Source organism: Erythrolamprus reginae, chromosome 1 (assembly GCF_031021105.1).
Source record: "Erythrolamprus reginae isolate rEryReg1 chromosome 1, rEryReg1.hap1, whole genome shotgun sequence".
NCBI lineage: Eukaryota > Metazoa > Chordata > Lepidosauria > Squamata > Dipsadidae > Erythrolamprus > Erythrolamprus reginae.
The window spans coordinates 111,329,938-111,356,107 of NC_091950.1; positions in this window are offsets into that span (position 1 = coordinate 111,329,938).

Sequence of the window (26,170 nt, forward strand, 5' to 3'; positions counted from 1 at the left end):
ACAGAAACACATAAAAGAAGGGGAGGAAGGGATAACTTGATTAATGATAGAAATTGGAAATGGGTGTTTGAGTCAAGAGGAACACAAAATAGTCGAGGCACAGTGATTCTGATTCATCAGAGGGTTAATTTTGAAGAGGTCGGAATTCAGAAAGACAGAGAAGGAAGGTGGATATTTGTTAAAGGGAAAATAAATCAAAAGAAGTTGACATTAGCAGCAATTTATGCCCCAAATGGGAAAACAAAACAATTTATAATAAATACTAAGAAGAAGTTAGACAATTTTAAGGAGGGCTCAACTTTTTTGGCAGGAGATTTTAATATGCAATTAACAAATGGGACTGCAAATAGCAGGATGTTACATTTAAATAGACTTAATATGGTGGATCTACATGCAGATATTTTAAACAGAGCTACATATTATTCAGCAAGATATCACACATTTAGCTGCATAGACTACATACTAATGAATAGGGGAGGTAATATACAAGTTAAAAAAGTAGACATTAAAAGTATATGGATATCAGATCATGCCCCACTATTGGCAGAATTGGAAATAGGTCAGGAACGAAATCAAAAAATTTGGAGATATAATGCAGTTGTAACTGCTAGGGAACAAGATAAAGAGAAATTGCAAACAGAGTTATCAGAATATTTTAGAATTAATGATGTGGGTGGTATTAAACAATCAATTGTATGGGATGCATGTAAGGCCTTCATGAGGGGACAATGTACAGTATATGTATGGAAGCAGATATTAGGAAGAGGTGGGGTAGAGAGAGGGAAAGGAAGATAAGGGAAATAGATTTGATACAAGAGCAGTTAAGAATAACGAAAAGTAGAGATTGGAATAGTTTATTGAAATTGAAAAAGAAACAGTTGATGGTGTATGATTAAATGGAATAAGATGAGAATGGCGATGCGACAAAAAATACAGAGTTGGGGGACAAGATCAATGCAGCAAATGGCGAGATATCTGAAGAAGAGGAAAGAAAAATCATGTATTTTAGCATTGAGGGACACCAGTGGAGTGGTTAGATATGGTAATGACCAGTTAGAGGAGATAATGAGGAAATATTATGAAGATTTGTATAAAGAGGAGCAAGTGAAGATAGAAGTCCTCAAGGTTGGGAAAATAGTAAGTGAAGAAGACAAACAAATTTTGAATGCAGAAATTACACAAGATGAAATTGCTAGAGTAATTAAAGGGTTAAAACAAGCCAAAGCACCGGGCCCAGATGGGTTTACAGGAGAATTCTATAAAACTTATGTGAATGTTTTGCTGCCGCATTTGGGGAAATTGTTTAATAATATATTGTCAAATCGTGATATCCCGCAGACATGGAAGCTTTCAGAAATTGTTACCATTCCAAAGATGGGTCGAGATTTAAGAGAGCCTGGGTCTTACCGTCCGATCAGTTTGGCAAATCAGGATTATAAAATATTTATGAAAATACTGGCAAATAGATTAGAAAATATTTTACCAAAAATAATTGAAGAGGATCAATATGGATTCGTGAAGGGAAGGAAAATAAATGAACCAATTAGAAATGTGATGAATGTGATGCACCATGCTACCGCTACTAAAAGGAAATTGGGAATTTTGAAATTAGATGTTTATAAAGCGTTCGATAAAGTTAACCATAGTTACTTATATAAATTATGTAACAAATTAAATATGGGGGAAAATTTTTGTGAAACTATAAAAGAGATTTATAAAGGAAATGAAGCATATATAAGAGTGAATGGACAATGAACGCAGAGTATTAAAATATTAAACGGCACCAAGCAGGGATGCCCTCTGTCTCCAAAATTATTCGTAATAGCAATAGAGATCTTAGCTAATAAGATAAGACAAGATAACACTTGGGCAGGATATAGAATAGGGGAAGTAGAAATGAAAATAAATTTATTTGCAGATGATGCAATTATATTGACCCAGACCCCGATGGAGATGATTAAGGGTATAATAAATATTTTACAAGAGTTTAAGCAGGAATCGGGACTGTCGGTTAATATGGAAAAATCAGAGATTATGTGTTTAAATATAGATCCGAGAGAACAGATAGAAATTAGGAAAGAATCAGGGTTGAAATTAGGACTTAAAAAAATAAAATATTTGGGAATTTGGTTATTAAAAAACCCAGTGAAAATGGAAGAGATTAATTATAGAATAACATGGAGGAAAATGTTGAAACAGATGAGGAGCTGGAAAGATAAAAAGCTAAGGAGACTCTCTAAAATAAGAGCTTTAAAAATGATGATAGCTCCCAAGATGATGTACCTATTTCAGGTGCTGTCGGGGAGGTTATCGGTATGTAAGGTTAAAGAGTGGGACAAAAAATTATTGGATTGAAGAAGATAAGAGACCAAGAATAAGAAAAAAGTGGTTAATTGCGAATGAAAAAGAGGGGGGATGGGGAGTTCCATGTTTGGAGCTGTATAGGGATGCTTTTCAAATGGAAAGGTTAATGGAGTTGCAATTAAGTGAAAATAAATGGGTGAAATTGGAAAAACAGATAAACGGGATGAACAATAGAGAATTAATTTTTAGGAAGTGGAATAGGAGAGATATAGGTAAATTAATAGGCCCAATGAAAGGGACTATGGAAATTTGGAAAAAATGGCAAGGGAAAATAGGATTATATAAATCTAAACTGTCATCGCTTTATGTAATAAATAGAGAAAACGAAATTAACTTAAATAGGGTTATAGGAGAGTTGAAGGGAAGAGGGATAACTAAGATAGAACAGTTATACGAGAAGGATGGCAGGCCAAGTAGAAATCGTATAGAATGGTGGTTAGGTAAGGGAAGGTGGCTACAAATAAATGCAATATGTAAATATCTAAATGAAAGGGAGAATAAAGAAGTATTATGGTGGGAGGAGACAGGGTTAGAGAAAATAATAAGAGAAAAAAGTGAGGGGATAAAGGCGCAAGCAACTAATATATACAAACTGCTAGTGCAGTCAGATGGGGACACGATTGATGGATTGACTAAATGGTGGCAAAATGAGATATTAGTAGAGGTACAAGAAATGGAAAATATAGTAGAAGATATAAGGAAAATTAAAAATACAAGAATTAGGGAAATGAGAAGGAAAATATTACATAAGTGGTATTTTGCTCCCGTTCAACTTGCACATTTTCAGCAGAATGTCAGGGGGAATTGTTGGCATGGTTGTCAAGATAAAGGAGTGTTTATGCATATGTTTTGGGAATGCCCGATAGTGCAGGAATTTTGGCAAAAAGTGAAAGAGGATATCAATGGAATGTTAAATATACAATGGACAATCACTAAGGAAATGGCAGTACTAGTAAAAAGCAATGCGATGGGAGAATTTAGAGAAATAAAAAAAGCAGCAATAGAAAGTGCTCAGGCAGTAATAGTTTTGGGTTGGAAGGATGCGACAAAATGGACAATGCAAAATTGGTATAGGTACATGGTGGATCATATTCAATTTGAAATTATGGAAAAAAGGATAAATTTGGATAATGAAACTGATTTGGGACGGCTGATGGGACGGTGGGACAAGGTAAGACGATATATGACGAGCAGAATCCAAGACCAAGCTACAAGAAATAAACTAGAATCACTTTATAATATGTAGACAGAGATATTGCTCTTGGGTTAAGGGGATTATAAAAGAAATACCCCCAATTTGGTGGTGGGGAATGTGTGTATGTCGGGGTGGTGGGCACAATTCACGATTCACTACGCACTGTTTTATGTTGTGTGATTTTAAATTGTTAAAAATCAATTAAAAATATATATTTTTTAAAAAAAGGGTACAAATTTCAGACACACACATACTTGAAAGTTCAAAAACAATGTTCTTTATCACAAAAATTCAAAATAAACAAAGCACCCTTTTTGTATTGCAAAGAGCACCCATCCCCAAAACAACCTGGTAGTCTGTACAATCCCCTTAATCAGTCCTTAAGTACAGTGGTACCTTGGTACTCGACCACAATTCGTTCCAGAAGTGTGGTCGAGAACCGATTTGGTCGAGTACTGAATTTATTTATCCCATAGGAAATAATGGAAATGGATTTAATTGGTTCCCAGCCCCTGTTAACTCGCTGGGAACCAATTAAATCTATTTTCTTTATTTCCAATGGGATAAATAAATTCGCTACTCCAAGCTGCAGGAAAGGTGGGGGCTGCTGCAATCCCGGCAGCTTTGGGGGGCTCTTTTCCTCATTGCTTCCTTTTATTACCTGTAAGCAGCTTCAAAAACTTTCTCCTTCCCTGTGGCTGCAACAGCGGCGGTTTCCCTTCCAGTAGCAAGAGCACCGGGAACGTCACGTGATGAAGGGAAGCTGCTGGAGCCATCTCAGCAGTTGCTGCCGCTCCAGCAGCTTCCCTTCATTACGTGACTTCCCGGTGCTCTTGCTACTGGAAGGGAAGCCACCGCTGTTGCAGCCACAGGGAAGGAGAAAGTTTTTGAAGCTGCTTACAGGTAATAAAAGGAAGCAATGAGGAAAGGAGCCCCCAGAAGCTGCCATCCCGGCAGCTTCAGGGGGCTGAGGAGCTCTCTAAGAGCTCCAAGCTGCAGGAAGGGTGGGGGCTGCTGCAATCTTGACAGCTTCTGGGGGCTCTTTTCCTCATTGCTTCCTTTTATTACCTGTAAGCAGCTTCAAAAACTTTCTCCTTCCATGTGGCTGCAACAGCGGCGGTTTCCCTTCCAGTAGCAAGAGCGCCGGGAACGTCATGTGATGAAGGGAAGCCGCCGGAGCCATCTCAGCAGTTGCTGCAGCTCCAGCAGCTTCCCTTCATTACATGACTTCCCGGCACTCTTGCTACTGGAAAGGAAGCCGCCGCTGTTGCAGCCACAGGGAAGGAGAAAGTTTTTGAAGCTGCTTACAGGTAATAAGAGGAAGCAATGAGGAAAGGAGCCCCCAGAAGCTGCCAAGATTGCAGCAGCCCCCACCTTTCTTGCAGCTTGGAGCTCTTAGAGAGCTCCTCAGCCCCCTGAAGCTGCCGGGATTACATTTCGGATAATGAACAAAATTTTCTCTGGCTGTTCGGTATCTGAAGCAAATTTTTGCTGAAAATTTTGTTCGTTATCCGAAATGTACGAAAAAGGAAGCGTTCGAGTACCGAGGTACCACTGTACTTAGCTAGCAGCTGTGAAGGAACATCACAGCCCTCCTTCTTCCACGAAGTGAGACACACACTTTGCTCTGCTTTGATTTCAAAGTCTGGAAAAATCAACAAACAAAGTCTGGAAACAGCAAGGCACAGTCCTGAAGAACAATGAAAAGATAATCTTGCACAATGGCCAAGCCAGCACGCTGCTATTTATATCAGCAGCTCTAATTACTGGAGCCCCACCCAAACACAGGTGGCCTCTCTTATCTTCTGTAATATTTCCTCAATTGGTTTCTTTGATGCATAATTCTGCATATGCGTGGGTCTAGAACTTTTTCATCCGAATCGACCAAAGATAATGGAGATTGGCTTCCTGGGCTGTGTGCCAAGCCCCCCTCTTCCAATTCACCCCCACCTTCTTCTTCATCCAAGGAAACTACACTACCTGACTCTGTCGATAATAAAACAGGCCTATGACATGTTGATGTTTCCCCTGCATCCACCTTCACATTCCTTGGGGCAGGAGCTGGGCCAGAGCCAACCACAACATATTCTTAGCCTTTAAAAGCCTGTAGTTTAAACTTGGCTTAAGAAACTAATTCTAATTCTTCCTTTTTCTTTTTCTTTATAAAATAGATCAGTTCACCTCTGGGCCAGTCAGAAGGGCGTTTGTTTATGTATAATATAAATGAAATGTACTACTTTCAGCCTAGGTTTTTTATTTGGAATAACAACACTGTTTTTTTCTCTTGAAAAATCATTTACAGAATCCATAGATGTTCAATGTCATATTTTTTCCTCTTTTCCACATTTTTACTCTTCATACTGAATGACACATCTTTTAATTACTGTTCGTATGGAAATTGGGACCTGGTGAGGTATGTTACGAATGATCCATAATATCCTTAAGGAAAGAACATTGATTCATAGCTAAACAGTTTTATTTTTAAGCCAACTTTTCCCATACATGGAAAAAGCGTATGTTCTTGCAATTGACTTGTATTCTCCCTGATCAACTCTCCTGTCAATACATCTGCAAATGGATATTTGTATTAAATTGCAGCAGCATACCGAGAACCCAATTGATACTTCCCTCCCCTCTTTTTTTTTCTCCTTCTATTTACATTTTAAAAAACCAATATGGCCTGGAAAGTGGTTTGCTTTATTTGAAAGATATATGTTTCAGCAGAATTCAACGGAAATGCTATTAGAACTAGAATTGGAAACCAGAAACGTTTGGCATTCATAGTAATCTCAAAATGAAAAGATCCAGTGAATCAAAGCAATCTTGTAGCTCGTAATAACCATTGCTAAAGTATATCCTACAAAAATGAGCTGTAGATATTGGAGCTATAACTTATTTGCATTCATCTTTCCCTGTTTCTTTGGGGGGGGGGGGGGGTGACAGATCCTAAAACTGGAAGTGCGACAGAAGCATGGTACCTGCAGAGTCATTATCTGAACACAATAGGAAGGAAATCAGAATACAGTTTTATACACACAAGCAATTTTAGTGAACTCTAAGTATGAATCAGAAAAACTAGAATGCTAGTTATACCATCACCATCTGTGCACGTTTCCTTTAGAAAAGCTCAGCACAGTACACATTAGGTCATCTTATTTTATCCTCACAACATCAGCCAGATGGTGTCAATCAATCTAAGAAAAAGGCACCAGTTCAAAGTCACCCAGGGTTAAGTAAGGCTTCAACAAACATCACTCCAGTCTCTGCCCAACATAATTTTCTTCACAGCTCTTTTCTTTAAGGGACATGCAATATTTTTTCCATATACTGGTATCTCATTATTTTTCTCACTTAAGGCTTTTATTCGAAGTTTCATATTATATGAACAATATAATGAATTATATTATATTATATAAATAATATGTAATAATATAATACAATGACTTCTTCATTTTCATCCATTTTAATACAATATAATACAATGACTTCATTTTCAACCATTTTCAAGCCATGTGTATCGGTGGTTATGCCAAGTGCATTGGTGGTTATTGAAATGGATGTCCATGTGCTGCCTCTATGTTGGTTGAGGCAGGCAGGATTCCCTTGGGTACCATTTGTTGGGGATCAAGGGAAAGGGAGGGCCTTGCCTTCTCTTTCTGCTCAATTGGTGGCCACTTTCTGCTCAATTGGTGGCCACTGTGTGACACAGAATGCTGGACTCGATGGGCTTTGGCCTGATTCAGCATGACTCTTCTTATGTTCTTAAGTAACCTCAATAATACATGGGCAAACAATCAATAAAAACTCAAGGTAAACTTCTCCAAACTCGATAGCAGAAAATACGACTTCAGCAACAGAGTTGTCAATGCCTAGAATTCTCTACCTGGCAGCCGCAAATCCCCATAGCTTCCACCTTAAACTGTCTACAGTGTACCTGACCCCATTCTTAAGAGGTCCGTAAAGGGGAATGCATAAGTGCACCAGCATGTATACCGTACCTGCCTATTGTCCCCATTTATTTGTATTCATTTCCTTTGTGTTCATATTTATACCTGCTATCTTGTACCTGTTTGATAAACAAGCAAACAAATAAATAATGAAGCAATATTCCTTTATTGCTTGCCCCAGGTCACCGTTACCTGCATGTGTGTGAGACTGTGTTTGTGTTGGTGTGTGTATATGGGTCATTTGTCAGAGAGGCTTTGATGTTGTTTTCCCATGCTGTAATTTTAATTTCAATCAGCAGATTTTTTTTAATGCAGATAACAAGCAGTGATCAGTCATAGTTTGTAACTGGGAGTGGTGCTTTGAACTACAACAATCGCAATCAATTATTACTGACTGGAGTGGATGGGAATTGAAATACCCAGAAACCACAATGTTGCTTGTTCTACTATTGATAATTTGAGACTTCAGAAACCCCTTAATGTGGAGAAAAACTTGAGAAAGTAACACGATTTGATGTTTCCAGTCAAGATTTGCATAACAAAGGAATGTCTTGGCATGAATCTACTTATTAATAACAAACACCGGCATTTCAAAGAAATGTAGCTTATCATTCAGTCACTCAGAATATTTAAATGAGGCAGGTTGATGCTCTAGATTTTGCCATGAAAAGAGGGCTGAAATATATAGAATACCTGTTCCATATATAGTAGTAGACCTATGTATTTAAAACAGATTTTCATCATTTAAACTTAAGAGCACTGAAAAACAAAACAAAAAATCCAAGTAAATTGAACATTCCTCCCCTGCCCAATTTCATTGTTATGCTTCATTGGATCATAACAGATTTTTGGAATTCATTTTAAGTTTACAGAAGGAGGTGGGACAATCTTGTTAGCACATGGTACATAACCTACTTTGGGGTTGCCATATAGTAATCTAACAATGCTGGTCTATGAAAGTAAAGACTGTATCTTTAAGAACTTTGACTGGTGGGCCATAAGAGTGCACCAGTACCATTCCCTATGGGGGAATTACTTTGAGATATCTTTGCTTGTGAGCTGTATTATTATTTGCTGTGTGCGTTTTGTAATTTATTGTTAGTATTGTTGTATATTTGTAAATAATAATATTGTTAATACTAAGTCTGAGTCTTTAACGGGTTAGCCCACATTATCTACACCACTGCAACAACTCTGCTGATTGTATGTCAAAGGTTTCACACAGAGCTACACACTAACAAATCTTCTATACCCATGATGGCAAACTTATGGCACGCGTACCATAGGAGGCACACGGAACCATATCTGCTGGCACATGAGCTGCTGCCGTAGCTCAGTTCCAGTGCACATGTGTGTGCTGGCCAGCTGGTTTTTGGCTTTCATGGATGCTCTGGTGTTTACAGTTCCGGAGGTTCTCTGGGAGGTGCGTGGGGGGAACCCTTTGGAGCCTGGGAAGGGTGAAAAATGAGCCTACTGGGCCCACCAGAAATTGGGAAATAGGGGAGTGGGGGGATTGTGCATGCATTTGTGTGAAGTGGGGCAGCAGGGGGAGTGTCGTGCATGCATGAGCAGGGGGATGTAGCACATGGGGGACATTAAAGGGTTAAATAAGGTCCAGGACGGAAGTGTTTTTAATAGGAAAGTGAACACAAGAACAAGGGGACACAATCTGAAGTTAGTTGGGGGAAAGATCAAAACCAACGTGAGAAAATATTATTTTACTGAAAGAGTAGTAGATCCTTGGAACAAACTTCTAGCAGACGTGGTAGATAAATCCACAGTAACTGAATTTAAACATGCCTGGGATAAACATATATCCATCCTAAGATAAAATACAGAAAATAGTATAAGGGCAGACTAGATGGACCATGAGGACTTTTTCTGCCGTCAGACTTCTATGTTTCTATGTTTCTATGTGTGTGGGCATGCATGTGTGCACTTTCAGCAACCGAAGAAAAAAAGGTTCACGATCACTGTTCTAGAGCATTACCTAAGTGCAAGCACTTCTCTTCTTATTTCCTATCCTTTAAAAAAATGAAAGTGTAATTTTTAAAAAAATATAGTAATATTTTATTATTTTACCTGGTATTGTGCATTTACTTATAAAATAGATTTTTAAATATTTTAAAAAGTACTACTGCTTAAGCTCTTCCCTAAAGAGTTGGGCTATAAACCTGGAAAAGGCGAAGTGTGTTAAATTGTTCTGACATTAATTGGGCTTTTGATAAGCATCATAAAGGCCTCCATTTCCCTTTCCTTAGCAAAGGCATGGAAATAAACAGATTTTGAAGTCAACCAGCTAATGCGAACATTCACAAAACTTAATGTGAAAACATGTTGCTATTGCAAGTCATAGCCCTCCTCATCAAATGGCAGAATATAAAACACAGAGATTAATAAATGAATATAAAAATTTCCCCACCCCTTGCCTCTTGTTCACACAAATCAAGATGCAACAGATAAACACAACTTCTTTAAAAATTGCACTATTAATCATGCCTGAAAAGGTTTTTCATTGAATATAATGGAAAGAAAACTAGAGCCTTGGAAAGAGACAGTTTTATAATGTAGAAGCAGGCTCTTGTGGTATTAACATTGTTACTGATAAAAATAACCAATTTCAAGTCTTTTTCTTCATTTGACATATCTGACACGCTTTACCATAGCACCAAGGGTCGTGTAGCACTCAGTGTGGAATTGAAGATGGTATAATTAAAATTTTAAGTCAGATCCTTCCCCAACTGTATTCAATTTCACAATCAAGATTATTTTTGGTTCAAGTTTGGAACATGTGATCAGCGACAAACATATTTTGTTTGCTCAGACACTGGGTAAACATAGCAATAGCACTTAGAGTTATACAGTGTTCCCTCGATTTTCGTGGGTTCGAACTTCGCGGATAGCCTATACTACGGTTTTTCAAAAAATATTCATTAAAAAATACTTCACGGGTTTTTTTCTATACCACGGTTTTTCCTCCCCAATGACATCATACATCATCGCCAAACTAATAATTTTTGCAAATAACAAAAAATTATTATTATTGTTAATAAATAATTATGTTTATAAATATCAGGATCACTAAGTGTATTATTCAACGGTGAGTACCAGTAATAATGATGAGTAAATGATTGTTAAGGGAATGGGAAATGGTAATTTAGGGGTTTAAAGTGTTAAGGGAAGGCTTGTGATACTGTCCATAGCCAAAAATGGTGTATTTACTTCCGTATCTCTACTTCGCGGCATGCATCTCCCGCAAAAATCGATGGAACACTGTATACCATTTACCACATTATACATATACCACAATACTTTACAGTCCCCTCTAAGTGGTTTACAGATTCAGCATATTGCTCCCAACAATTTGGATCCTCATTTTACCCACCTTAGAAGGAGGGAAGGCTGAGTCAACCTTGAGCCTGGTGAGATTTGAACTGCCAAATTGCAGGTAGCTGGCAGCCAGCAGAAGTAGCCTGGAGTACTGCACTCCAACCACTCTGCCACCATGGCTCATGTATTAAGATTGCAACTTTTATGGTGTCCTGTATCTCCAACAGCTGATTTTATGGCTAGTGCTCTATTTTATGGATCTTGGTAGTAATGTTCTAGAATGCAATTATTTACCATCAAGCTTTTATTGACTCTTAGCAGCCACATACAGTATATAGATTGCTTTTTCCAGGATGGCTGCTTCTGAACCTGATCCTTCATTTCTTCCAATGGTGCACCCATTGCCATTCAGTACCTCTACCATGCTTTTTCCTATTTTTCTTTCTTTCCACCTTTCCCAGCATTATACACCTCTGCAGAGAACTATGTAGATCTTCACATTCTGTATATAAAATATGATCATTTAAGTGTGATTTGTTGAGTTTTGAGTGAAAACTGGACTGATTTGTTCAATGTTTGTTTTCTTTGCTATCCATGGTATTTTCAGGAGTTTTCTCCTTTGCTTTCATATTGTATCACAGGGAATGCCATTGGCTACCACAATCTGATCTTTGCAGGCACAGTGGTACCTCTAGATATGAGCTGCTCCACATGTGAGTATTCCAAGTTACGAGCCGGGACACGAGCAAAATTTATGTTCGACACCCGAGCTCAAATTCGGGATACGAGCCGAGCTTCCACTAGATGGCGCAAGAATCTCCTTGCTTCCAGTTATCTCGGTGCGAAAAACAAAGTCTAAAGGCATTCGTTCCAGATACGAGTTGATCGACTTACGAGCTCAGGTCTGGAACGAATTAAACACGTAAGTCGAGGTACCACTGTATAGACCAGTGATGGCAAACTTCTTTTGGTTTGTGTGCCAAAAGGGGGTGAGCCCACACCCATTCCATCTCCCCCCCACATTTGCACTCCCTCTGTGCATACACACAAACCTCTCTGGCCCCCATGCATATACACACTGTCCCAGTGAAGCCTGGGACAGTGAAAAACCAGAAGTTCAGAAAAATGGACTTCCAGTTTGCTCGTTGTGCTGTTTTTTGCACTCCGGAAGTTTCAGGGAAGCTTCCTGAAACGCTGGAACGTGAAAAACAGCACAATGGTCAAACCAAAAGTTCAGAAAGATGGCCTTCCAATTTGCCCATTATGCTGTTTTTTGCACTTCAGAGGCTTCAGGGAAGCTTCCCTGAAGGAAGGAGAAATGGCCTTCCCCAAGGCTGAAATCAGCTGGCCACACACACATACATGTTGGAGCTGACATAGGGCAATGCCTTGTGTGCCCTCAGATAAGGTTCTGCGTTCCACATGTAGCACATGAGCCAAAGATTCGGCATCACTGGTATAGAACCATCTTATCATTAAATGTCTTTTCATAGGTTTTCATGGATAACCGTGTGGTACCTTTATTGATAGCTGATTCCTTCCCTGTTGATAGTTGAAAAGAAGCTTTCCACTACTTTGGTAGCTTCATTGTCAGTTTTAAGGCAAGTTGCTGTTCTTGTAGTCATTAGTTTGATCTTCTTTATATTTAATCTTAGTTCCATTTTTTTTATTCTGCTCCCCAACTTTCATTATTAACGCTTGCAGAACATTTACATGTTCAATTTCAATTTCAATTCTCAGGGTGGTGTTATCAGTATAGCTTGGGTTATTTAAGTTTGTTTTCCTAGTTTTAAACCATGCTAATCATCTTCCAATTCACTTTACCCCAAAATGTATATAAGCTGGATAAATAAAGGGTGAATATATAACCTTGTCATTTGTTTGTCAACTTTGAGTCAGTCTGTTTTGCCATTTGTCCACGTTGTGACTTCCTGAACTATGTATATTTTTCATGATGACAATTAAATTCTTTGAGATTCCCATTTTTCTAAACACATTCCACAGATTGATCTGATACAATGAAAAACCCTTCTATAATAAATGAAGCCTAAAACTGGCTTTCAAAATTATCCAGTGTGCATCATCAATAATGTCTCACATTCCTCTGCCTTTTCTAAGCCATCTTGAACATCTTGCATCTTATCTCTTCTCTCTCATTTTCTCCCCCTGCCCCTTGTATAGTTGTAATCCTTATTGAATGGTGAATTTAATAGGGTTCCTCCCAGATAAATGGCTATGGCACCAATCATTCTTTTTTGAAACTGAGTTAATATACTAGGCTAATTTATCTGACTTAACCAGAATTTAAAAGTCCATCACCTATACTTCTCATCAGATCAAAAGCCACTCATTTTGTTTTGTATTCTATTTCATAGATTTATAGACCATGTTTTCCCAAAAGTAAGTCCTGGTTTTATATTATTTTGGGCTCCAAAATAAGCACTAGGGTTCATTTTCTGGAGAAAACAATTTCAGGTTAATCAGCCCAGCTGGGCATCCTGCCTTCAGTATGCACATAAGAGGCAGCAAGCATGAGGAAAATGATGTCATCTGGTAGCAGCTACAGCTTAGCAGGTGCTTGGCACACTTTGGACTATGCCGCCTGTACAAGGCAGGTGAGTTGTTTTCCTGTCCAAACCACAGACAGGCAGAGGCGCAGGAGGCAGATGATACGGATGCATTGCATGAGTGATGGAAAAGCTTAGTGTTGGTGGGCTGGAATGGGCATCAGGCCACAGAAGGCTCATCTTCACATGGTGAAGTAGTAGCAGACAGCGGTAGAGGCACAAGGGGCAAGACAGGCAATCCCAATGCACTGTGTGGGTGTCAGACAAGCTGAGAGACATGAAGACGAGCCTCCAGCAGCTGGGCACGCACTGTAGCCCACCCACTCTTCGTTTTCCCATTACTTGCATTGTGCATCTGGATTACCTGCCTACTGTGTCTCTGCCTTCATCTGTTGCTTGGGCAGGTTCACTTAGGCCGGTCACTGCTGACCCATGCTCATTAACCACCTGCTATGTTGGCCTTCACATACTTTCCTATTTTGCCCAAAATAACAACTCTCTAAGGATTCACATACCATATTTTGGGGAGCATAAAATGCACCTTTTTCCTCCCTAAAAGAGGCTGATAATTTGGGTGCCTCTTATACTCTGAATGAAGCTTTTTGTTTTAGCCCTAACAAGCTGCTAATGATCTTTAAGCTCTTACTATGCAGGCTCCTTCATTGTTTTTCTCTGTGAAGAATGTTTTCCAAGCTCTAAGTCTTTGCAGGATTTTCTTCATTTCTCTAACTTGCTCCAAATAAGTTTCTTTCCAGCCCTAAGCAGGTGCTAACGATGTTCTCAGCTTTCACTGGCTTGCAAGCTCTTTCATTGTTACTCTCTGCAAAGAATGTTTTCCAAGCCCTAAGATTTTCCAAAGGTTTTTTCATTGCTCTAACTTGCTCTCAATAAGTTTCTTTCCAGCCCTAACCAGGTTCTAACAATGTTGCCAACTCTTACCAGCTTGCAATCTCTTTCATTGTTTCTGTGAATAATGTTTTGCAAGCCCTAAGTCTTTCCAGGGTTTTTTCCCCATTGCTCAATTTGCTCTGAATGTTTCTTTCCAGACGCTAATGATGTTTCCAGCTCTTACTGGCTTGCAAGCTCTTTCATTGTTACTCTCTCCAAATAATTTTTTAAAGCCCTAACCAGGGGATAAATAATTTCCTGACTAAGGATGCTAGACAGATGATAAGTAGATTATTTTCCCTATTTTCCTCCCAAAAATTAAGTTGTGTCTTATACTCTGAAAAATATGGTAAGTATCAGAAGCCCGGAAAGTTCTTGAAATAAAATCACAGTTAATGAATCTTAAAAGTGAATCTTCTTAATTAATTTATTATGCAGACATTTCATGTTGCAATGAATTACTTAAAAGCAACATTCTCATTTCTGGTAGAAATCTACTTCTTACATCATTGCATCCAAGCCTTTCCAGTCCACTTTTTAAAAAGTGGTTGATTTTGCAGAATTAGGTTTGTTTTGAAACTTCTCAATACTTACTGAGATTTCCAGCAGAAGATGCTTGGTCAAAAATTTTATCAGTAAAAGAAAGGAAAGGTTTCTGCAGATACAACAGAACTCTCAATACCCAATTGTTATCTAGATCAGTGATTTTCAACCTTTTTTGAGCTGTGGCACATTTTTTACATTTACGAAACCCTGGGGCACATTGAGCGGGGGGGGGGGGGGCGCTAAAAAAGTTTGGACAAAAAAATTCTCTCTCTCTCTCTTCCTCCCCTTCACTCTATTTCTTTCTCCCTCCCTCTTTCTCTCCATTCCTTCCTCTTTCTCTCTCTCTCTCTCTCTCTCCATCCCTTTCTTTCTCTTCCTTCCTCTCTTTTTTGCTCTCTTTCTCTCTCCCTCCCTACCTCCCTCTATGTCTTTCTCTCTCTCTCTCCTTCCCTCCCTCTCTTGCTCTCTCTCTCTTTCTTTCTCTTGTTTTCTCTTTCTTTCTCTCTCCCTCTTGCTTTCTTTCTCTCTTTCTTTCTCTCTGAGCTTCGCGGCACACCTGACCATGTCTCGCGGCACACTAGTGTGCCACGGCACACTGGTTGAAAAACACTGATCTAGATGACCTGTCTCTTTATCTCTTTAAATCATATTCTAGTGATCTACAACACAGAAATAATTTAGATTCAATATTTTATTTATCTCTCCAAGTCTTAAATGGTTTAATTCTGACTGCTGACATAATAGAACATTTTTATCCCTATATTTTTTTTAAAAAAAGTGTACTAATAATATTTTACCAATATTTTAGCAATGTATATTTACCAATGCACATTGGTAAAAAGAATTCAAATACTAAATACATACAGTACTTGGAAAAACTGAACTTGCAGAGGACCCTCACTCAGTCAAAGATCTCGGAGAACTCATTTCAAATGATCTAAGTGCTAGAGCCCACTGTAACAGCATTGCAAAAAAGCATTAAGAGTTGTAAACTTAATCTTACATAGCTTCTTCTCAAGAAACACTGATTTGCTAACCAGAGCATACAAAACCTTCATCAGACCAATTCTTGAATACAGTTCACCTGTATGGAATCCACACTGCATAACAGACATTAATACAATTGAAGGAGTCCAGAAATACTTCACAAGAAGAGTCCTTCATTCCTCCTCACAAAACAACTCCCCCAGACTTCAAATACTTCGTTTAGAAAATTTACAGCTACTGTACATCACCTCTGAACTGATTTAACTGTTGTTCATAAAATCATACATCATAATGTACTCCCTGTTACTGACTACTTCACCTTTAACAACACAAGAGCACGTAATAGATACAAACTAAACGTAAATCGATCCAAACTAGACTGCAGAAAATATGATTTCAGCAATAGAGCCTGGAATTCATTACTTGACTCTGTTGTTTCTTCCCCTATCCCCAAAATCTTCAACCTTACTTTATCTACAATCAATCTCTCCCCTTTTCTAAGAGGTCTGTAAGAAGCATGCATAAGCCTACTATCCCTATCCTACTGGCTTTTTATCCTTTCTATCAATAAGTTCTACTTATGTTATGTTAATACATACTGTAATACTATACTTGTTTGATAAATAAATAAATAATAAATAAATAAATATTTTTTAATCTGCAACTTAATTTAGATTTCTTTGCAGTATATTGATTTGCCTGATATTATAACAAGTTTAAATTTAAAATAATTTAGATAATGTCCCAAATGTAAAAGAGTAAGGACCATATTATCTCAAAATAAACTTAATAAAGAGTTCTTGCTTTCTGTATTTAATCTTTGGAGATGTCTGTGTGCTATGCTATAATTTACAATTCTGTAACTGAAAAAAAAATTACAAAAATAAATCTCAAGAATAAAAGCAAGAAATTTTAAAGAATCATAATTATTGGTACTTATTTGTACCAATAATTTTGGATGAATTATATATCCAATCCACCATTTTCCAAAAATACAGTGAAAGTTAAATAATTGCAGTTTTGTTCAGAAATAGTCCTTGACATATATTTGCTTCTGATATATTCAGAAAGTATCTACTGTAGATAGAGAAATTAAAAATACTTTTGCAAAGATATATTACATTTAATAATTTTTTGGATCAATAAAAACTATGTTTATTTTTGGAATTAATTCCAAAGTCATCCAGATATGCTGTATATTATAGCTATGATATGTTATCTAGTCTTTATTCTTCCTTCAATTCACAGTGAAAACTTCCATTTCAAGTAATACATTCTTTTTTGTCTATCCATACGCATTTTCTGCAGGGCACAGGCCAGTCATCCAGATGTTAAATCATGTGCAAAGAAATTGCAATTGAAAAAACCCATAATTAAAGAAGAAATACAATTATGCAATTTATGTTAATGTATTCGATCTTTAAACATTATTTTTTTTCCTTCAAAAAATAAATGCTACCTCTGTGCCCAATATATGTTTTTGGGATTTATTTAATCTCTTGGCATATTTTCTGAAAAGATAATTACAGATTTGAAGTAACACAATGAACAAAATACAATGTAAATTAAAAATGAAGTTGGCTACTACTGCACACTTAAAGAATTCCAAAGGTAATGAGAAAACATTTCAAAATATAGCAAGTAGTTTTCTGCTGTAAACTAATGCACTTGATCAATCCACTTCAGGTCAGTTTGACATAAATGTGTATCAATGCACTGCATGACCCTCCTAGTTTGTGAGATGTAGCAACCTTACATTGGCTTCCAAAACAATTTCTAGATAAGAGATCCTCATTTGTAGGCCTATCAATACTGAAGTCAGTATTGATACGCCTACATGGTGCTTGCCACTTCTTATTCTTTTTCTCTAAATTACATCATTTTTGCTGGAAAATTGTACTTGCAGTTTCAAAGGTAGATTTTGCAGCCAGAATATGAATATAATAGAATAGAATAACAGAGTTGGAAGGGATCTTGGATGTCTTCTAGTCCAACCCCCTGTTTAGTCAGGAAAACCTACACTATTTCAGACAAATGGTTATCCAATCTCCTCTTTAAAATTTCAGGTGTTGGAGCATTCACAATCTCTGGAGGTCCCCCCCCCCCCGTGGTAGGTGTACTGTGCATCCTAATGATTCGAATCCTCATTAGAGATAATGAGATATGCATGTCATGACTCTGTAGGAAAAACCATGGCAGCCTCAATATTTTGTATTTAAGATATGATAGCATCACAGTTTTCTGAATTCAAAACCAACAGGATGGATCCCAATCTAATGTTCTTCTTTCTTTTGTTGGATTGCAGAGTAAAACTCAGAATTCTTACTCCTGATTGTATTGATAGCTTGATGTAGTTCTTCTGACAACCTAAAAAAGTCAATGAGCTATTGTTGTTTAATAAACATTTTATATTTCACCTACTTATCATTTTAAATGTCAATATCACATATTTCAAGAAATTATGTATGTCACAGTCCTACTGATTGGAGGATGTGGGTCATGAAAGTCAAGGCAATTTCCCATCTAGTCATTCATGTACAAAATTCATTTAACATGAATCACCCATTGTAGAAATTTAATACATCATTTGACCTGAACAACATTCCCAATCGCATTCAACATCATAAAACCTTGTAAAAAATTCAACATCATATTAGGGAAGAAGTTAATACAAGTCCTTTCAAAACAGACAAGTAGGCCAGATGGGACATTAAAGAAAAGGCTATTGTGGGAGATTGCTTAATAAAGGTTGCATTTACAACCTGAAAATTAATTGTGTCTTCAAAAAGAAATTCACAACTGAATGTTGTTCAGATCAAAGAAGAGAGATATGTTAGCAAAAAAAAATAAAAAAACAACATTGTAATGTAAATAGCTTTCTTAAAAGTTTTCATTAAAGATAGTCATCTATGTTAATTTTCTAATTAATTCCAATTTAATTTTCTCATCCTAGTTTTTTAAAAGAATGCTTAATTGCTTCTGAAAAGGGTAATCTTTTTATGCAGTTGCAGATGAATTGTAGTAATCTATCTGAACTAGAATAAGTACATTTATTTCAAAAGTGTGGATATTATATGGGCATGATGGCAAAACTATGACACATGTGTCCAAGGTGGCACGCAGAGCCCTCTCTGCAGGCACACCATCCATCGCCCCAGGCCAGCTCCACTGTGCATGTGTGTGCCTCCCACCGGCCAGCTGGTCTTCGAGGGTGGAGCGTTTCCACGAGCCGCACTGGGGAAATAAATTAGATAGATTGGGGATCACCCCTCCCTGAAGCTTCCTGGGACTAAAAATGGAGCATGCGAGATGCAGGCCCCTGCCCATTTTTGGTCCCAGGAGGCTTCAGTGAGGCCTGCTAGCACTAAAAGAAGCTTTAGGGTGAGTCTCCAGTGTATGTGTGAGCATGGGGGCTCACCCACACATACATTGAGGGGGCTGTGGGGAAGCATTGCATTAGGGGAGCGGCAAGACACACTGTCACAAACATGCACACTTTATTGGCAACCCAGGAAAAAAAGGTTAGCCATCAGTGTTACATGGTCAGTGCAACAAAAACCCAACCATTATTACACTATGAATGACTGAAGCAGTGAGTAGCAGTGATTTTAGACTTAGCTTGTATATTGATGGTACAGTTCTCTAGAGATAACTTCAATGTCTGGGATTTTATCTAGCCATCTGAAGATTTATATTCTGCAAAGATAAGTCATGTGGAATTGATTGAGCAATCTAGCATGCCTTTGATAAATAGTCCACACTTCAAAGCATATAGAAGGATATGTAGACTTTGTAGACTTTCAATTTGTTGCTGGAGTAATTCCTGGACATTCTCACACAGTGGAGTGCAATATGTCTTTGCTATTCCAAAGTTAATGTCAGTATCAGTAGTCACTACTTGGGAGAGAGTGCTACCAAGATGAGTGGGTGATCCACTGCCTGGAGATTCTATCCTTTGATTGTGATTTTGAGTTCTATGTATCATACATGAGAAGCCGGCTGGTGCATGACTTCAGTCGTTCAAATATGGATAGTAAGTCCAAAATTGTCCCAAAGAGAATTTGTCCTTACTGACTTGTATCTCTAGCTCTGAGCCAGCATTCAGGGCACAGTCATTAGCAAAGGAGATGTCTCTAAAACAGTTGTCTTCATTTTGGTAACAGTTTCTCCCCAATGTGAAGAACTTCCCATTGGCTCTGTACTTAAAGATGATTCCTGCATCACTGTCCTTGAAGGCATCATTCAACATGACAATAAACATCAATATACTGCATAATAATTAAAATAAATTGGATGAGCCAGATGTACTCAATTAAATGTTAGAAATGTCAGAATCTTTCATGGTGAGAATGCCTACTGGCAAAAACACACAAGTTGATTAATAAAATTATTTTAGAAATATTGGTCTATGAACTGTCGTATTCAATGTTCTTAATTATATGGATACCTCTTACCCAACAAGAGAATAACAATGAGCCAGCAGAATGATACTGTAGATGAAAAGCAAATTTATTCCAACTATAAACAACCAGAGGATAAATATCTGATTTTGTTTTTGTGATAAAACGTACATTTCGTATCAGAACAACAAATAATAAATAAATAAAGATAAATAAGTAATTGGCAGTAAGCAAAGGGTAGTAAGCAAAACTGTAAAACACTAGATACATTTTACTGATTTCTAAAATTAGAATTAATGAAATATAGCCAAACATTTGATTGTGTTTTAATTATTTATGGATATTTAACAAGGAGAAAATTGGTATATTATTTATTATTTGTTTATGTATAACAGAGATATAAATATAGATGTAGATTTAAATTGGTATGTATCATTTGCCTAGTAATAACTTATTGTAGTTTGTTTAATAACATAAGAAGATTATAAATCTCCCCTGAAGAGCCCAAAGAAGAAACAAAACAACTTTGAAGAGATAAGAAGGGAGAATTAAGGAAAAATAACAGCAATTAAACCCAGTTCTCTACATTCTGCTGAGGTACTTCAGATGTGTTGGATAAATGAAGAATGCCAGGACTATATGCCAAGAATCCCTGCAGAGTCATTCAAGATGGGAGGGTTATTCCAACCACCCCAAAAATATTCAGGCATCTATGTTGAGCAGTGAATAATATACGAAGATATGAAAGGTAGAGGATCACTTCAGTGACAAAGGGAAAGCATCATTTCATTCTGTATAAGAAAAGGTAAACAAAGAAAACTACGGTAAATAGCAAAAAATAATAAAAAGTTGGAGATATGCTTCCAGATGAAGGATCCCTCAGATCAGAAGACACTCAATATGCTACTGAGACACAGCTGAAGACCATTCACAGTAGCAATAGCAATAGCACTTAGACTTATATACCACTTCATAGTGATTTGCAGCACTGTAAGTGATTTACAGAGTCAGCCTATGGAAAGCTGAGTCAACCATGTGCCTGCCAGGATTAAACTCCTAGCAGTCAGCAGAATTAACCTGCGATGCTGCATTCTAACCAGTGTGCCACCATAGTAGTGGCAGGGGTGGGCTGCTGCCCGGACCTGGGGGGGGCCTGCAGGAAGATAGCAAAAATGGATCTCTACCCCAGAGCACCCAATTTGCACTGAAAGATGTTGAAAGAAAATGCAGGGCGTCCTGCATAAGCCATGCCCACAGTGTGATAGTAAACATTTTGGTAGCACTCCGACTAGTGGTATTGATGACACGATTAGATGAAAGTCTCCAGAACATTTAGTTGCTGAGGTCACCATGGAGCAAACCAAATAAAGAAACAAATAAATATTAAAAAATACCTAAAACTGAATGACATACTGTAGGAAAACTCAATACAGTTAAAGATGAAATTGGTTTTATTTTTGAAGATATTTTGCTTCTCATCCAAGAAGCTACTTCAGCTCTACCAGGGTAGTAGGAATGGAAGGATTTATTTCCCTTGCAGACAGCTGGTTTTAGAGGGTCATTGAAGCACTTGGTGGTTTATCTGTGTCCTCAGTGAAATGTCTTCAAAACAAAAAAACAAGAACGTTCAGCTTCCTTCCCCCAAAAGCACCTTTTGGGCAACCATGACCTGAATGACTGTGAATCTCTACAGACTTTTAGCTATACAAATTGAGATGAGTATCCTTGGAATGGTGTGGGAGTAGAAATTGATTTCTAGAAGAAAAATTGCAGACTATAGGAACCAGGAGCACTACTCAGGTGACCCTGAGAACACAGATAAAACTCCAAGTGCTTCAACAGCCCTCTGAAAGCATGCAAATGACCAGCTGTCTGCAAGGAATATAAATCCTTCCATTCCCCACTATCCTGAAAGAGTTGAAGAAGCTTCTTGGATGAGAAGTGAAATGTCTTCAAAAACAAAACAAAACAAGAAAGTCTAGTTGCCTCCTGAGAAAGCACCTTTGGGACAATCATGATCTGCATAACTGAGAATTTCTACAGGCTCTAAGTGAAAATCCCTTCACTGTATACTGATGTTTTAGGCATCAACAAATTGAGATGAACTGGGACATGATACTAAGTGACACTGCTTTCACAGTTAGGAAGGTTATAGAGAGAACAGCTACAATGTAATCAGTAACTGCGTAGTATCAACCAGGCTTCAGGGACAACCTTTTCATATGATGAACATCGAAGCTTATGCTTTAACCACTGAGGCAAAAAAAGAGGAGCTGGATGAGTTTTGTGACCAAGTTCCATTTGAAATGTGCAATGCATGCAAGCAAAGTGTGTTGCTTGTGTGTTGTGGTTAGCTCTGGCCCAGCTCCTGCCCCAAGGAATGTGCAGGTGGATGTGGAGGAGACATCCACATGCCACAGGCCTGTTTTGCTCCTGATGGAATCTGCCGATGAAGCCTCCTCTGACCAAGGAAGCATGAGTGACAGGGAAGAGGGGAGTTTGGCAGACAGCCCAGGAGGAGATCAATCATCTGTATCATCCTTGGATTCTGAACAAGAATTAATGACACATCCACGCATGCGTAGAGTGATGCATAGGAGACAACAACTGAAGGATTATTACAAGAGAAAATGAGTCCACCTGTGGTTGGGTGGGGCTCCAGTAATTAGGGCTGCTGTTCTAAATAGCAGCGTGTGGGTTTGGCCGTTGTGAAAGAGTACCTGATCACAGTTCTTCAGGAATCGTGTGTTGCTGTTTTCTGGACTTTGTTTATTTTTCACACCTTTGAAACCACAGCAGAGCAACGTGTGTGTGTGTGTGTGTGTGTGTGTGTGTCTCACTTCGTTGGAGGAAGAAGGGCTGTGAAGTTTCTTTATAGCTGCTAGCTAAGTACTTAATGACTGCTTAAAGGAAATTGTACAGACTACCCACTTGTTTTGGGACGAGTGCTCTTTGCAATACAAAAAGAGTGCTTAGTTTATTTTGAATTTTGTGATAAAGAACATTGTTTTGAATTTTTAAACGTGTGTGTGTGTGTGTCTGCAATTTGTACCCTTGAATTTTTGGGAGGCTCCTACCAGAGAGCCTGGCAGAACACTTGTGTAAAGGGCATACATAAGTGCACTGATGTGCCTATCGTCCCCTGTCCAATCTTCTTTCCTTATCTCATATATCATACATTTTCTCTCCTTTCCTCCAACCTCTCTTCTTTCTTACTTTCTATCATTATATATATTACTTAATGTCTATTCTCCTTCATATGTATTGTATATTGGACAAAGAATAAAAAAAATAAAAAAAATAAAATAAAAATAAAAGTATGGATACTGGCATTCCAAAGTGAGGGAAATTAGGGATAAAAATGTAGTTGTGTGACATGACCTTTGAAACTGGAAGGAAGCAAGAAAAGGCCATATATATTCTTGCTGACTCACAAAAATTTAACAACAATGCATCACCATCACCAGAGGAAGTACATAGAAATAATATTGATCATAATATTGGTAGAAGGAGATGGAACACTTACAACAGAAAACCTATGGATAGGGAATGACTGAAACATTATGAACTGCTCATGTTTAAGTTCTTAGTTAAGCTAGAAACCAGTTTTCATAATGTGATCATCAGCATATGGTCACATTATGAAAACTGGTTTCTACTTTAACTAAGCCACCATTTTCACCATTATTTTGAAATCCTGACCCTCATTGACATATGTGATATTTCAGGTTTTTTTTCCTTTTTGATAAATTTACAGATATTTTAAAAATTATTCTTTTCACTTTGTTATTATGGGGTACTGAGTATAGATTAATGAAGAAAAAGTGCATTTCAACAACTCTAGAATCAGGCTGCAGCCTAACAACATTGACAAAAGTGAAGGGGGCCTGCCTACTTCCTGAACGTGCTTTATGTGCTTTACTGAACAGGGGAAATTATTACTCAAAAGGCTTCCCTGAAAATCTTATAAAAATCAAGCAAAATGATTTTGGGCTGAACATAATGACTCTCGCTGGAATTGTGCTGAATTCCTTTTGCATCTATTTCAATAAGTCATCACAAACTCACTATAATTCAAAGCTGATATGACATTCCAAAATGGTAACACAGAAATAGTATACCTTCCAAGTTGTGCTGGTGGTTTATAAACAAATTGGAACACGTTATTATCTTTAAAATGAGGCCTCACCCAATTAACCAGTTCTTTTGATTGATGTTTTAAAAAGAAATTGGGAAAAAACATCCAACAATTGCTTTTACTGAATATTGCAGTTAATTTATCCATATTTTTTTCCTGAGGCACATACATTGATGTAACATAAGAAATTGATTCAGTTCCTGCTGTTAGCTATTATTGCAAGGGGAAAAAAAATTAAAATGCATTGTTTATTGAATTGGTGGTAGCGATAAATGTAGGAAATAGTTTGGGTTTGTATATTAACAACAAAAAGGTTCAATTCCAACCTATGAACCTATGGCAGGCATTCCACATGCAGAGCCATATCGGAGGGCACGCAAGGTCTTGCCCTATGTCAACTCCAATATGCCTGTGCATACTCGCCAGCTGATTTTCGGCTTAGGGAAGGAGGGCAAAAAACCCCCGCCCAATGGGAAACCGTAAATTCAAAAAATGACTTCTGGTTTGCCCATTATACTGGGGGGGGGGTTTGCATTCTGGGGCTTCAGGAAGCTTCCTTGAAGGCTCTGGAGTAGGAAAAACAGCACAATGGGCAAACTGGAAGTCTGTTTTTCTGAACCTCTGGTTTTATGATTTGATTTGATTTGATTTGATTTGATTTGATTTGATTTGACTTGACTTGACTTGACTTGACTTGACTTGACTTGACGTGACGTGACGTGACGTGACGTGACTTGACTTGACTTGACTTGACTTGACTTGATTTGATTTGATTGCCACCCATCTCCGCAGACTCAGAGTGGCTCACAACAACAACAAAAAAATATACAGAGAACAAATCTAATATTTAAAAATCTAAAAAACTCATTATTAAAAAGAACATACAACACAAGCATATTATGCATAGGACTATATAGGCTTGGGGGAGATGTCTCAATTCCCCCATGCCTGGCGGCAGAGGTGGGTTTTAAGGAGTTTGCGGGGCCACCAAGAGATGGCTCTTCCACTGGGTCCCGCCAGACAACATTGTTTAGTCGACAGGACCCGGAGAAGGCCAACTCTGTGGGACCTAACCGGTCACTGGGATTCGTGCAGCAGAAGGCAGTCTCGGAGATATTCTGGCCCGATGCCATGAAGGGCTTTATAGGTCATAATCAACACTTTGAATTGTGACCAGAAACCGATCGGCAACCAATGCAGATTGCGGAGTGTTGGTGTGACATGGGCATACCTAGAGAAGCCCATGACTGCTCTCGCAGCTGCATTCTGCACAATCTGAAGTTTCCAAACACTCTTCAAAGGTAGCCCCATGTAGAGAGCATTACAGTAGTCGAACCATTTTTTCCCATTCGGCTGGGTTTTTTTTTACTGTCCCAGGCTTCAGTGAGGCCTGTGTGCATGTGTGGAGACCGTGTGTGTGTTTGTGTGTGTGTAATTGTGCACATGCACAGGGACAGCATGGGAAGTGCATATGTGTGTGGGGGAGGGAATGAGTGTAGGCATATGCACACAAACATCCTTTTGGCATGCAAACCAAAAAAGGTTCACCATCACTGGTTTAAATCATACAAGATAAATTAAAGTTAGCTCATCCTAGTTACAACATGTTCACTAAATTATTTTACTTTCATAACAAATTATATTTTTATCTAATATAATTTTATGTAGAAAAATTGAAAGTTGATGTTTAAATTCCTTTATCTATCTTTAAGACAGATAGACAACGTGGTGTCAGATAGCGGTTAATGGGTTTCTCTGAGACTCAAAACAGAAATTTACAGCAGCATGTTTGAAGTAGTTATTTTTTT